Source organism: Coregonus clupeaformis, unplaced genomic scaffold (assembly GCF_020615455.1).
Source record: "Coregonus clupeaformis isolate EN_2021a unplaced genomic scaffold, ASM2061545v1 scaf0311, whole genome shotgun sequence".
Classification (NCBI taxonomy): Eukaryota; Metazoa; Chordata; class Actinopteri; order Salmoniformes; family Salmonidae; genus Coregonus; species Coregonus clupeaformis.
The window spans coordinates 411,559-425,000 of NW_025533766.1; the positions used below are offsets into that span (position 1 = coordinate 411,559).

A 13,442-nucleotide genomic window follows, 5' to 3' on the forward strand; every position below is an offset into this window, starting at 1 on the left:
AGGAAACAGATACAAAGTATCTATATCCACATTAAACAGATACAAAGTATCTATATCCACATTAAAACTAGTGTTATATCGACAAAACCTGAAAGGCTGCTCAGCAAGGAAGAAGCCACTGCTCCAAAACCGCCATAAAAAAGCCAGACTACGGTTTGCAACTGCACATTGGGACAAAAGATTGTACTTGTTGGAGAAATGTCCTCTGGTCTGATGAAACAAAATGGAACTGTTTGGCCATAATGACCATCTTTATGTTTGGAGGAAAAAGGGGGTAACTTGCAAGCCGAAGAACACCATCCCAACCATGAAGCACGGGGGTGGCAGCATCATGCTGTGGGGGTGCTTTGCTGCAGGAGGGACTGGTGCACTTCACAAAATAGATGGCATCATGAGGAAGGAAAATTATGTGGATATATTGAAACAACATCTCAAGACATCAGTCAGGAAGTTAAAGCTTGGTCGCAAATGGGTCTTCCAAATGGACAATGACCCCAAGCATACTTCCAAAGTTGTGGCAAAATGGCTTATGGACAACAAAGTCAAGGTATTGGAGTGGCCATCACAAAGCCCTAACTTCAATCCTATAGAAAATTTGTGGGCAGAACTGAAAAAGCATGTGCGAGCAAGGAGGCCAATAAATCTGACTCAGTTACACCAGCTCTGTCAGGAGGAATGGGCCAAAATTCACCCAACTTATTGTGGGAAGCTTGTGGAAGGCTACCCGAAACGTTTGACCCAAGTTAAACAATTTAAAGGCAATGCTACCAAATACTAATTGAGTGTATGTAAACTTCTGACCCACTAGGAATGTGATGAAAGAAATAAAAGCTGAAATAAATCATTCTCTCTACTATTATTCTGACATTTCACATTCTTAAAATAAAGTGGTGATCGTAACTGACCTAAGACAGGAATTTTTACTAGGATTAAATGTCAGGAATTGTGGAAAAACTGAGTTTAAATGTATTTGGCTAAGGCGTATGTAAACTTTTGACTTCAACTGTAGATGTTATTTTAATATTGTTGGGTAGGTGTGGGGGTGCGTGTGTGTGAGTGTGCGTGCATGCATGCGTGTATGTGTGTGTCACCCCCCCCCCCCCACACACACTTAAAGGGATACTTCTGTGTTTTGGCAATGAGGCATTTTAGCTACTTCCCCAGAGTCAGATGAACTTGTGGATACCATTTTTATGTCTCTGTGTCCAGTATGAAGGAAGTTAGAGGTAGTTTCGCGAGCTCATGCTAACTAGCGTTAGCGTAATGACCGGAAGTCTCTGGGTATCTGCTAGCATGCTAGTAGTTCATCTGACTCTGGGGAAGTAGATAAAGGGCCTCATTGCCAAATCCCAAAGTATCCCTTTAAGCTCTCCTGGTGGTCCCTGTTCTCCCAAGGGACCCTACTTCAAGCACACTTCAAAAGGAGTCCACTCCAGGTGAAGTGCGCTAACAAAAAAAGTAACCCCTTGAATTATAGCATTTTTCAACCGTGGACATCAGTGCTCGTACGGAACACTTACTCAACCTCACTGTTAGTGTCTGTGTGTTTCAGACCAATATAAAGATAATGACTTGAGTTTTTCTCAGCAGTATTTGACAGGTGTTGAGCCTTGGGTCTAACCTTAACAAGGGATAGTTTTCTAATAATATCAGACTGGTAGAGGGTGTGTGCTCCAGACATTTACAGTCACAAAAAGAAACCCTGAAATCAGCAATGGAGTTGTCAAGGCGATACACAACAGTAATGTCACCATCGGAATGAAGTTTTAAAGGTTACGTACGAGGGAGGGATTTGTTTTTACCATTTGCAGCATGTAATAAAGCAGCTTGGTCGGTTGTAACAGCTGTTAACTGTGTCTTCCTGTGAAAAGAGGAGGAGAGGAGGAAGGTCGCGTCCGGGCTTGTCTGAACACGGAAACACTTCACTTCCTTTAGGCACTTACTCTCCACACCCCACCCCTCCCATACACACACCACACAAATGGATGAGGCTTGGTTTGACCCAGATTGACCCTATGCCCTTTGATCCCTATCCTTCCTCTCCGTCCCCCACCCTACCTCCTTCTGATACCTCTCTTCTCCTTCCTCTCCTTCCTCTCCGTCCCCCACCCTACCTCCTTCTGATACCTCTCTTCTCCTTCCTCTCCTTCCTCTCCGTCCCCACCCTACCTCCTTCTGATACCTCTCTTCTCCTTCCTCTCCTTCCTCTCCGTCCCCACCCTACCTCCTTCTGATCCCTCTCTTCTCCTTCCTCTCCTTCCTCTCCGTCCCCACCCTACCTCCTTCTGATACCTCTCTTCTCCTTCCTCTCCTTCCTCTCCGTCCCCCACCCTACCTCCTTCTGATCCCTCTCTTCTCCTTCCTCTCCTTCCTCTCCGTCCCCCACCCTACCTCCTTCTGATCCCTCTCTTCTCCTTCCTCTCCTTCCTCTCCGTCCCCCACCCTACCTCCTTCTGATCCCTCTTTCTCCTTCCTCTCCTTCCTCCCGTCCCCACCCTACCTCCTTCTGATCCCTCTCTTCTCCTTCCTCTCCGTCCCCCACCCTACCTCCTTCTGATCCCTCTCTTCTCCTTCCTCTCCGTCCCCCACCCTACCTCCTTCTGATACCTCTCCTCTCCTTCCTCTCCGTCCCCCACCCTACCTCCTTCTGATCCCTCTGTTTCTCTCCCTCCAGACCTGAACGAGTGTGGTCTGAAGCCACGGCCGTGCAAACACAGGTGCATGAACACATATGGCAGCTACAAGTGCTACTGCCTCAATGGCTACATGCTGATGCCTGACGGGACCTGTGGAAGTGAGTGGAATGTCACATGACGTGGGTCTGTGTGGTGTGAACGGCGTGAGGATATGTGTTATTTCAGTGTGACTGTCTCTGTCTGTCTGTCCCTCTTCTCTTCTTTGCCTCTGTTTGTATTTCTCTGTCTGTCAGTCTGTTGTCTTTTCATTTTCTCTCTCTCTCTCTCTCTCTCTCTCTGCTCTGTCTCTCTGTCTCTCTGTCTCTCTGTCTCTCTCTCTCTCTCTCTCCATCTCCGTCTCCCTGTCTCTCTCTCTCTCTCTCTCTCTCTCTCTCTCTCTCTCTCTCTCTCTCTCTCTCTCTCTCTCTCTCTCTCTCTCTCTCTCTCTCTCTCTCTCTCTCTCTCTCTCTCTCTCTCTCTCTCTCTCTCTCTCTCTCTCTCTCTCTCTCTCTCTCTCTCTCTCTCCCTGTCTCCGTCTCCCTGTCTCTCTCTCTCTCTCTCTCTCTCTCTCTCTCTCTCTCTCTCTTTCTCTCTCTCTCTCTCTCTCTTTCTTTCTCTCTCTCTCTCTCTCTCTTTCTCTCTCTCTCTCTCTCTCTCTCTCTTTCTCTCTTTCTCTCTCTCTCTTTCTCTCTCTCTCTCTCTCTGTCTTTCTCTCTCTGTTCATATTTTCTCACTCTCTCTGTCTCTCTCACGCTCTCTCTCGCTTTCTCTCCCTCACCTCAAATGTATTCACATGAACGGCTGCTCTTTAAAGCCATTAGAATACTGTGCTCTCTCTCCAGGTATGAAGTCCATTTTCACATCCACATGAAGACCTTTGACCACAGTCTCTCCTGCTGTGATAAAATGTTTTGAAGAAAAAAAGTCTAAATCCCCATTCTATCCACTCACCATTACCTCTACAGGCAGGCTCTGGGTAGCCAACCCCAGTATGCGTCCTAAATGACTATAGGCACTGGTCAAAAGTAATGCACTATATAGGGAATAGGGTACCATGTGGGGCGCATTCCCAAGTCAAAGAGACTGGGATGACTTAAAATGAAAAAATATATAGGAGACGTGAACTTTAACCTTGCATGTAAAATGGGATTGTTATTGCTTAGCCCTGAAGGTATTCTGATTCATCTTCTAGAGGAAATAGTGTGTCTCTACTTGCCCCCCAGTAAGCTATTTTTATTTATCCTTTCTTTGCACCTTTGCAACCACACAATCTAATCGGAGAACCTTATCAAAGTATGAATGTGCTCACTTGAGTGTTCCTTTGATGAAAGCAGTAATGATATCGCCCCCACTTGAATCTGGAGGCCCCCTCTTTGAGAGAGGGAAGGTAGTTTTGTTTTTCTGATTAGATTCTGGCAGCTCGCCCAAGGCCTCATTTGCATTATAAAAAAAAAAAAGCCCAAAGATACCGTTGAAGTATAACATCAGAATATCCATGTGTGTTCTATCTACCGGTACATAGCGCTGAGTGTACAAAACATTAAGAACACTCTCCTAATTGAGTCCGTCCCCTCATGGACTCTACAAGGTGTCGAAAGGATTCCACAGGGATGCTGGCCCATGTTAACTCTAATGCTTCCCCAGTTGTGTCAAGTTGGCTGGTTGCTGTTTGGGTGGTGGACCGTTCTTGATACACACAGGAAACTGTGGAGCGTGAAAAATCCTTCTTTAACCTTGTCTCCTCCCCTTCATCTACACTGATTGAACTGGATTTAACAAGTGGCATCAATAAGGGATCATAGCTTTCACCTGGATTCACCTGGTCAGTCTATGTCATGGAAAGAGTAGGTGTTCATAATGTTTTGTACACTCAGTTGGGCATTTACCAGCCTCATTCTTTCTCCCACAATCTATTCCAGAGTACCTGCTGCAGCAACAAACATAGCAACTTTCATTTCCTTTTTTTGGAAATGGAGTGGAAGAGAAGTGGGGGCGGGAGGGGAGGGGGGGGTCCACACAAAGAAATGATTTCATGTTATTTTGGAGAGCAGCTTGAACTCCTGTAAGACCAATGAGAATGGAACTGCAGAGTGGTGTTTCAGGACAAACAGGGGGGCGAGAGAGAGAGGAGAGAGGGTGAGTGATGAGATGGAAGGGGAGGGGGTGAAGGAGGACGGGAGAGGAGAGTGAAGGCAGGCTAAGGGGGTCGAAAGATGAGGAGAGAGCGAGAGAAGATAGGGAGGCCGACGGAGGGTGAGAAAGGGGTGAGAGATGAGAGGAGCGAGAGAGAAGACAGGGAGGCAGGGTAAGGGATAAGGGAGGGGGACAGATGAGCGGAGAGGGAGAGGTTGAAAGAGAGAGGAGGGATAAAAGGGGAGGGGGTGGCAGGGGTGAGGGAGAGAGGTGAGTGAAGGGTTAGGGGGCTTAGGCATCCGGCGAAAAGGACTCCGGGAGACAGGAATATAATAATGTGGGGTTATCTGTTAGCCTGTTGTGTGTTCCTCTGAATACGTCATCCTGGTTCATATTAGAACAGATGTACTCTAGTCCAGGTCAGCCCAGGTCACTAAGCCAGGACCCTGAGATACAGACTTACAATGTAGGATCTCTGTGTCTGGGTTTGTGGGTATTTTGTAAGTGCCAATATTCCAACTCTACCTAGGTTGTGATCCAGGGTGTATTGTTGTAATTAATCCTTGCTGTGTTTGTGCCTGCGTTTACGCACCCGTTTGTGTGTGTGTCCTTAATGTTTGTGTGTGTGTATGTGTGTGTTAGCTATCTATAACCTGCTGCTGTATACCCTCCAGATACCCATACCTGTGGCATGGCCAACTGCCAGTACGGCTGTGAGGTGCTGAAGGGAGAGGTGCGCTGCCAGTGCCCGTCGCCAGGGCTTCAGCTGGCGCCGGATGGAAGAACCTGTGTGGGTATGTTCTGTTCTAGTGTTAAATATATCAGCACGCACGTAAGCACGCACACACACAACAAGGTGTGTGAGCCTTATTCAATTATTCAATGTCAGAAGCGTTACATATTTTATTTTTTCAAAGTCTTGTCAGCCTTTGAATTTGCCGAAATTTGGTTGCCACAGAGCTCGATAAAATACCTTTGGCAGCAATGAAAACACGATATAGAAATATCAAATTAGACCCTGAACGGGGAAGACAGCAGCAGGGAGAAAAACCTACCTGATATTCTCAAACACTCTTCACTTTTTGCTTGTCCATTGGCATTCTGATAGTCCTTGACAACCTCAACGGTGATTCCCTCTCTCCCTCTCTCTCTCACGCTCTCTCTTTTTCTCTATTGCTCTCTCTTTCTCTCTCTTTCTGAGCTACTAATTACATTTTTACTACGTGGAGACTGCATAAGGGCCTTTCTTAATGAAGGTGACTGACTGAAGTTCACTGGGAGTAAAACGACCAGGGATCTCTCTCTCTCTCTCTCTCTCTCTCTCTCTCTCTTTTAAATGCCACCACTCAGATGAGTAAATCTCAGATGGACAAATTGAAGCAGTTCATCCGTGTCACATCTAAATGCAGGCTCTGTCGATTGGCTCAGCTTAAATACAAGCTCTGTCGATTGGCTCGGCTGAGCCTTCCGGCGATGCACACTAGTCACAGTTTGAGACTGAGGGGAGGCAGGGGGGGTGTGGCTTCAAAACAGAGGCACATCAATCATTGTTGTAGAAGGAGAGAGCGGTTCCTAGCCCACAGGTGTTACAACGACTCTGGAAATATTTGAGGAGACCCCCTTGAACCCTTTTGGAAAGAGGAGTTTTTTATGGAAGAGGGTGTCTGCTTTAAATCAACACTAAGGTCAAGGGGTCACCAGATAGAGTTGATAGCTGTTCCAGGGTAGGATGATTTGGATGAGTTATATGTCTGGTCCAGTCTACTAGTCGTGTTGTTCCTCTGGCAACTGAAGAAGCCTATGGCAAGCCCATGGCAAGCCCATGTCAAATCCCTCAGAAATTGCTAAATAAATCAGAAATGCTAAAATTTGACGTGGACTAGGCCTATATTGACAAGCGATGGAGATTGAGAGGCGAGAAACATGTTGAGGACAATACGCTATGATTAATGAGTAATCCTGGGATTAATGAGTGCTAATTAATGATTAACTCCTGGGATTTTTGGATTGTTCCAGAAACTAGACAGCTTCATATTTCATTTCTTCTTCTCATAAAAATGGTCAGCAGAAAAAACAGCTATCCAGAACTGAATACAAGCCGATAAACACTAAATACGAAGTGATTGAATGAAACGGCACTGTTCATTCTAGACGACCAGTTCTTTTCATGGGTAGGTTTTCAGACAGAAAAGCAATGGTTGATTGGAAACCTTGTACACATTTTGGCCTATTGTAGGCTACTCTATAGTATGCATCCATCTTTCTCTTAGACTCTCCATAACACTGTATGTTTCAAGTTGGCGTAACTGTCAGAGTTGTTTCAATCATGCAACATTTTACAGCACATTAAATAAAATAGACTCACCAAAGCCAGTAGTCCTTTCAATGTATTCCTGCCCATGTAGCTACAGAGGTGATTTGAGTCTACCCTGACAGAATAAGCTCTTAAAACCTTCACAACCGTGGTGTGTATTGTTCTGATCGTAGGATTTAATGCATAATCAAGCTTTCGTTCGTGTTTGAATAAACCCAAAAAGAGAGAAAAGTCCTGTGAAAGAGAGGAAGTGCTGTTCTTTTGAAAGATGCAGATTAAACTGTAGGCTATATTTATGGATTTATTCATTTAATACATACAATATGCGTTGATGTGTTGCTAGCCAACCTTACACATAGATAATTATATTTCCATTGATTTACATGGATATATATGGCTTTGGTATAGGTAAAACTATATGTATATTAATAAAGAATTGAAACCCTGAAGAAGGTAGGCTAGCTGATTTAAACGTTGGTATTTATTACATGTATTGAATCAGAGCCATGATATTGTACAGCCCTCCCTTCTTAGTATTAATACCTCTCCTTCTAAGTATTAATAAATAATAAACTCTGAACTGTAGTTTAATCTGTAATGTTCTTACTTTCAGATGTGGACGAGTGTGCGACCGGCATGGCCATGTGTCCCCGGTTCCGTAAGTGCATCAACACCTTCGGGAGTTACATCTGCAAGTGTCACGAGGGCTTCGACCTGCAATACATCAACGGGAAGTACCAGTGCGTAGGTACGTAATGAGGTCATCCAAGCTTCCACACGTCTTACCTGGGGTTTAAGGGTCAAAAGGTCAACAGACAGGCTTGTTGAAATGTTGTGACCCATCACTGAGTCATCGCGTCTGGAGCGCAGGTGTTGTTTTTACATTAATTATTTTATGAGAGAGATAAGAAGAAAGAGAGAGGGGTGGGGGAGAGAGAGAGAGAGGGAGGGAAAGAAAGAAAGAAAGAGCATTACCTTTCTTTCTTTCTTTCTTTCTTTCTTTCTTTCTTTCTTTCTTTCTTTCTTTCTTTCTTTCTTTCTTTCTTTCTTTCTTTCTTTCTTTCTTTCTTTCTTTCTTTCTTTCTTTCTTTCTTTCTTTCTTTCTTTCTTTCTTTCTTTCTTTCTTTCTTTCTTTCTTTCTTTCTTTCTTTCTTTCTTTCTTTCTTTCTTTCTTTCTTTCTTTCTTTCTTTCTTTCTCTCTCTCTCTTTCCCTCTCTTTCCCTCCCTCCCTCATACTCAGCTGTGTGGTTCTCCTGTCTTTCAGATGTGGATGAGTGCTCCTCAGGCCAAAACCACTGCAACAGTTTCGCCACCTGCTATAACACGCTGGCTCCTACAAGTGCAAGTGCAAAAGACGGCTACAGGGGATGGGCCACGACTGAACGTAAGCTGGGCCACTGAATGGCCCCACGGCCCCCTCTCTTTTTAAAGGGGACAGGGCCCCCCTTTTTATTTTATTTGGTCGTGTTTTTTGAAGGCTGGAGGGTTGAAGAGATTACGGGTAGGAAAAGTAGTCTGCAACTTAAGAGCAATGGGCTGAAATTCTTGTCTTTTGTAATGGCTGTCACTCACGAGTGAGATAACCCCGCCCCTTACCGTCTGGTACGGTCTTAAAGAGCGTCGACTCCGTCTTGACGTCTGGCCATTGTGATCTTTAAAGAAAAAAAAAAAAGGGTCAGTCAAACATCTCATTCTTTTACTTCTTCGTCTGGCTGGTGTCTCCTTCCACTAACCTGACAGACCACTCTGATGCCTGTCTCTTTTGTCGCTGTTGTCGCTGTTCACACAGCGGCTCAATGGCAAAAGAAAAGTAATCTATTATCATTATATCCCCAGTAGTTTAATCTTTTGACTGAACTGCTGTACGCCAGTCAGTGTCTGCATCCCAAATGGCACCCTATTCCCTATATAGGGCACTACTTTGGACCAGAACGCTTATATGCCCTGGTCAAAAGTAGTGCACTTTATAGGGAAAAGGGTGCTGTTTGGGATGCTGCCAGTGTAGCTAGCAGCACACAGAACCCTCCCTCCCGCCTAGAGCACTGGCAGAATCCCGACACTGGTATTTGAAACAATCTGTCGCCTTACCGTTCGGTGTGATACAGAAGTGGCTCGAGGGGGAGAGGGTTGATTTGCGATATCCTATTTGTGTGTCACATATCAAAGCCCCTCTGTAACCCGAGAAAGCGTGAGCCGAGACTCTCTTTGAGGACTCTCTTTGAGAAGCCCCACACCCCTACCCTCACCCCCCTTCAGTCCTCAATCATGAAGCCCTTTTTCCTCAAGTTGTCCCTAAATGCCTTTTCTACTCTGCCCTCCGACCTGTGGAATGTGAGGACGTACAATAGAGGATGGGTCTCGTGTCTCTCCTTTATGACACCAGAGGCTTTGTGGGAGATCCTAAGGCAGGGATTTTTATAGGTGTGGTTGGTATCACTCCACACAGGAATACCAGCTAGCTGTCTGGCTGGCTGGCTGTCTGGCTCTCTAGCTGTCTGTCTGGCTGTCTGGCTGTCTGTCTGGCTTTAGCTCAGGGCTGAGAACTCTGACTAAAAGCAACAGAGAGAAGGGTTCATGTCTATTTGGAATAGAGGGAGCTGCTCTATCAGGGGATAAAGTGGAAATGAACGTTACAAAATGAAGACGGGTGATTTTACTGATGAGAGTGTAATGCGTCTTGATTATATGGGAGTGATTTGGTTTCAAAGATAAGATCTTTAAAGTCCCTTAATGAGGGGAAGTATGCTTTATGGATACAGAGATAAAGCTGGTTGCTTGGTTACTCAGGTAAAGTCATTGCAGATGAAAGAGCTGGCCTTTCTTTCAAAGGGTCAGTTGGTCACTGCAGTCACCACCTCTTAATGTCTCATTAACACCGAAGCATTCAGGATGGTGTTCATTAAGCACCAAACAGAGAAAATAAATGCACTGAAACAGGGAGGGACTATCTGGACACCTCCAATTAGAACCGCACATTTGTTTTCCGTTGCAAAACATTTTCAAATGTTTTTATGTTGCATTCCCTAATGAACACAACACAGATTTCAGTTGTCAATCCATTTCCTGTCTTCTTTTTCCTTCCAGCCATTCCCAAGGTGGTCATCGATCCCCCCAGGTTCCCCCCGAACCACCACAACATTATCCCTGACTCGGACCGCAAGAGGACCACCACCACGATCCGACCGCCCATGACCGCCAAGAGAGTCATCCCCACCACCCCCAAAAGAACCACAACCACTCCCAAACCAACAACTACCACTACCACTACTACTAGAGCACCTACTACAGCCACACCACCACCACCACCCCCACCTCCTCCAAGAACGATGCCCCCGCCCTCGTAAGCCAGTGGTCCCCACGAGACGACCAATCTTACCCACCAGGAGACCCCCTGTGGTCACCCCGTAAGCCATACGTGCCCCCACGGCGTCCCCCATCCCCTCTCACCGCCCCCACCCGGAGGACACCCCCTGTGGTGCCCACCCGCCTGCCACCCCCAAAACAGCCCGAGCCGGTCACCCCAGTACACAACACCATCGAGAAGGAGGTCACCAAACAGAGAGGCGACGTCCACAGTAAGTCTGCTTTTTTGTTTTGCTTGAGATTTACATTGACTGTTATGCGTGTGTGTGTGTATAGCATCCATAAACTTCTGAATTTCCACCTCAGCTACTTTTCAGCAGATTTGATTGGGAGATTTGATAAAAAATATAAATATGTGGTCAAGTTATCTTGATAAGATGCTTGACAAGTTTCTGCAAACCGGATGTGACCACATTTGCATATCCATATTTATTTCAGTCGCTTCGTAATATATCAGGCATGATTGTGAAATATGTCCATCCGACCATCCCCAATGACAGAACGAAAACACTTCACAGCAAATCAGTTGTGAAGCGGTCCAGAGAAAATGAAGTGTGTATTATTATTATCTTAACCCATTTTCAACAGAAACTGGAGAACATCTGAATGCCATTGAACTGAGGGGGTTTGTCAGTCTTTTGCCAAAGTATAGTCTACTATCTATCTAGGCCAGTACAGGGGTGGCAATAGAGGATAGAGAAACATTATTTTAACACAGTTAAAGGGGAATGGAAACACTTTAGGAAGTCAATCTAAATCCTAGTGTTTCCATTCCCCTTTAAGGGCTCACCATATGATAATACAGTTTGCAATGCAGTTATTGACAATAATTCACCTAGTTGTTATTGTACCGGACTTGACCTTACACAGTTAGCCTGCACTAGAACACACTAGCCTGGTACCAGATCTGTCTTGTCAACTCCAATGGTCAGTGTGACGTTATAAACAGAACTGCAATCAGGCTAATATAATACTGGATTACAAAAATGTAAAAATCACAGTGCCCATTTGAACACTGTTGATTAAAAGTAATCGCCAAGGCCCTCTGACATCAATAGCCTGTGAGGATGAAAGGGTGGTGGTGCAGCAGCCATTGTGCATGCTGGGAGGTGAGATCGTGTTTTCCCCGACCTAGCCAGATGGCCTCACATAATTAGAAAATTAATAAACTAGGAGGTAGATTGCATTCACATCAGTTTGCATTATTTGGAGGGCGACATCAATTTATTCAGCAGAATAGCCTCGGAGAATGTCTTTGAAATGTGTTGTTTGAATAAGACGAGCGGGAGAGGAAAGGATGTTGACCTGGCGATATCAATAGAATATTTTAATTGGATTGTGATTCAAGAGGACAAGAATGATCGTCAAAGCATAAGGAACTTGTCTGATTAAAGTGGTTCAGAACTCGAGGCATCAGCTTGTTTGTACTGTATGATTTTGTTTACTTTTAGTAAAATAAATTAAATTACGTTTAAAAAATTGTAAAGTAAAAGTTAACTTTTAGTACTTTTAGCTCGGAATTGGAATCTGCAGATTGCCCTGTAATTGTCTTGTTACGAAGCGCTAACCACTTTCTTTGGCCCTGTTCGAATCATTTTGAAGATGCATCCTCCCTTCCATTCCTTCCTTGAAGTGATCACAGCAAAGAAGCACCCCAGGAAAACTCTGTCTTCTTTACCCACACAAACATTTCAGAAATGTGTCACCATCGGCTGATCATATTCCTCTTTAAAGGGATAGTTTTCCAGGTTTTTTTACCCAATCTTAATTGTTTTATTACCTCAAGAGTGTAAACACAGATATTCTGGAGTGCTATTGTTGCAATATAAGTATGATTTTGGAACAGAAGTGTTTTCCAATGATTTTTTGTCCCACGTTCATTCTCACATCCCAGGCATTCTTTATTTCACACAGCTTTTCATAAAGCTTTGATTTCAATTCTAATACAAACCCTTCTTCTCTTGAGGTAAGAAAACAATTATGAATTGGGTAAAAATCCAGAAAACTATCCCTTTAAGACACATTGAAAAAGCCTGTGCTTGTCTTGGTTGACAGAGTATATGAAAATCCCCCCTTGAGTTTTTAGCCCTATCGACTGCCCAAATATTTGCCACTAAATTAAACAAGACAGGGTCAAGAGGAGCGCTAGTGACAAGGACAGCTAACACAGTGGAGTAAACCCGATTTATTAAGCGTGGGAGTGCAGCTGCTGGCCGAGGGAGATTGATTCCCTGAAGAAATACTTAGCCCTTTGTTTCTCACAGTGTAAAGTGGCACTTTACACTATAGTGTCCAACTGCCAGGGTCAAATACATTTCTGCTATTGTCGTGTTAATGGCAGAGAAACGCTAGCCTGGTCCCAGGCCTGCTTATGCTGTCTTGCCAATTCCTATGGTGAAAGGAGTTGGCAAGTCAGCACAAACAGATCTGAAACCAGGCTATCTGAACAGTATGTGTTTATACAAACATTGACCAGGTGCCATTCATCCTGTGAGGTGACTTTAATTCACAACAAAGATAAGCTGGACAAACAAAGCTATTTTGTTGCTGCTACATTCACACCTTGCAGGTTATTGTTAACCTGACACCCATCCAGCCAACTTGGCTGGGAGTAGCATAGCCTTAGAGAAAATAACATTGACAGGCTTCAGTAGGGCAGACCTGGGTTGAAATTGTATACTGAACAAAAATATAAATGCAACATGCAACAATTTCAACGATTTTACTGAGTTACAGTTCATATAAGGAAATCAGTCAATTGAAATACATTCATTAGGCCCTGTTTTATGGATTTCACATGACTGGGCAGGGCACAGCCATGGGTGGGCCTGGGAGGGCATAGGCCCACCCAGTGGGGGAGCCAGGCCCAGCCAATCAGAATGAGTTTTTCCCCACAAAGGGCTTTATTACAGACAGAAATACTCCTCAGTTTCATCAGCTGTCTGGGTGGCTGGTCT

General features: G+C 44.7%; 1 pseudogene; it reads left to right on the plus strand.

Annotated features, from left to right (window-relative positions):
- LOC121557048 overlaps positions 1-13,442 on the plus strand; it is a 47,098-nt pseudogene that overhangs the window by 24,145 nt on the left and 9,511 nt on the right.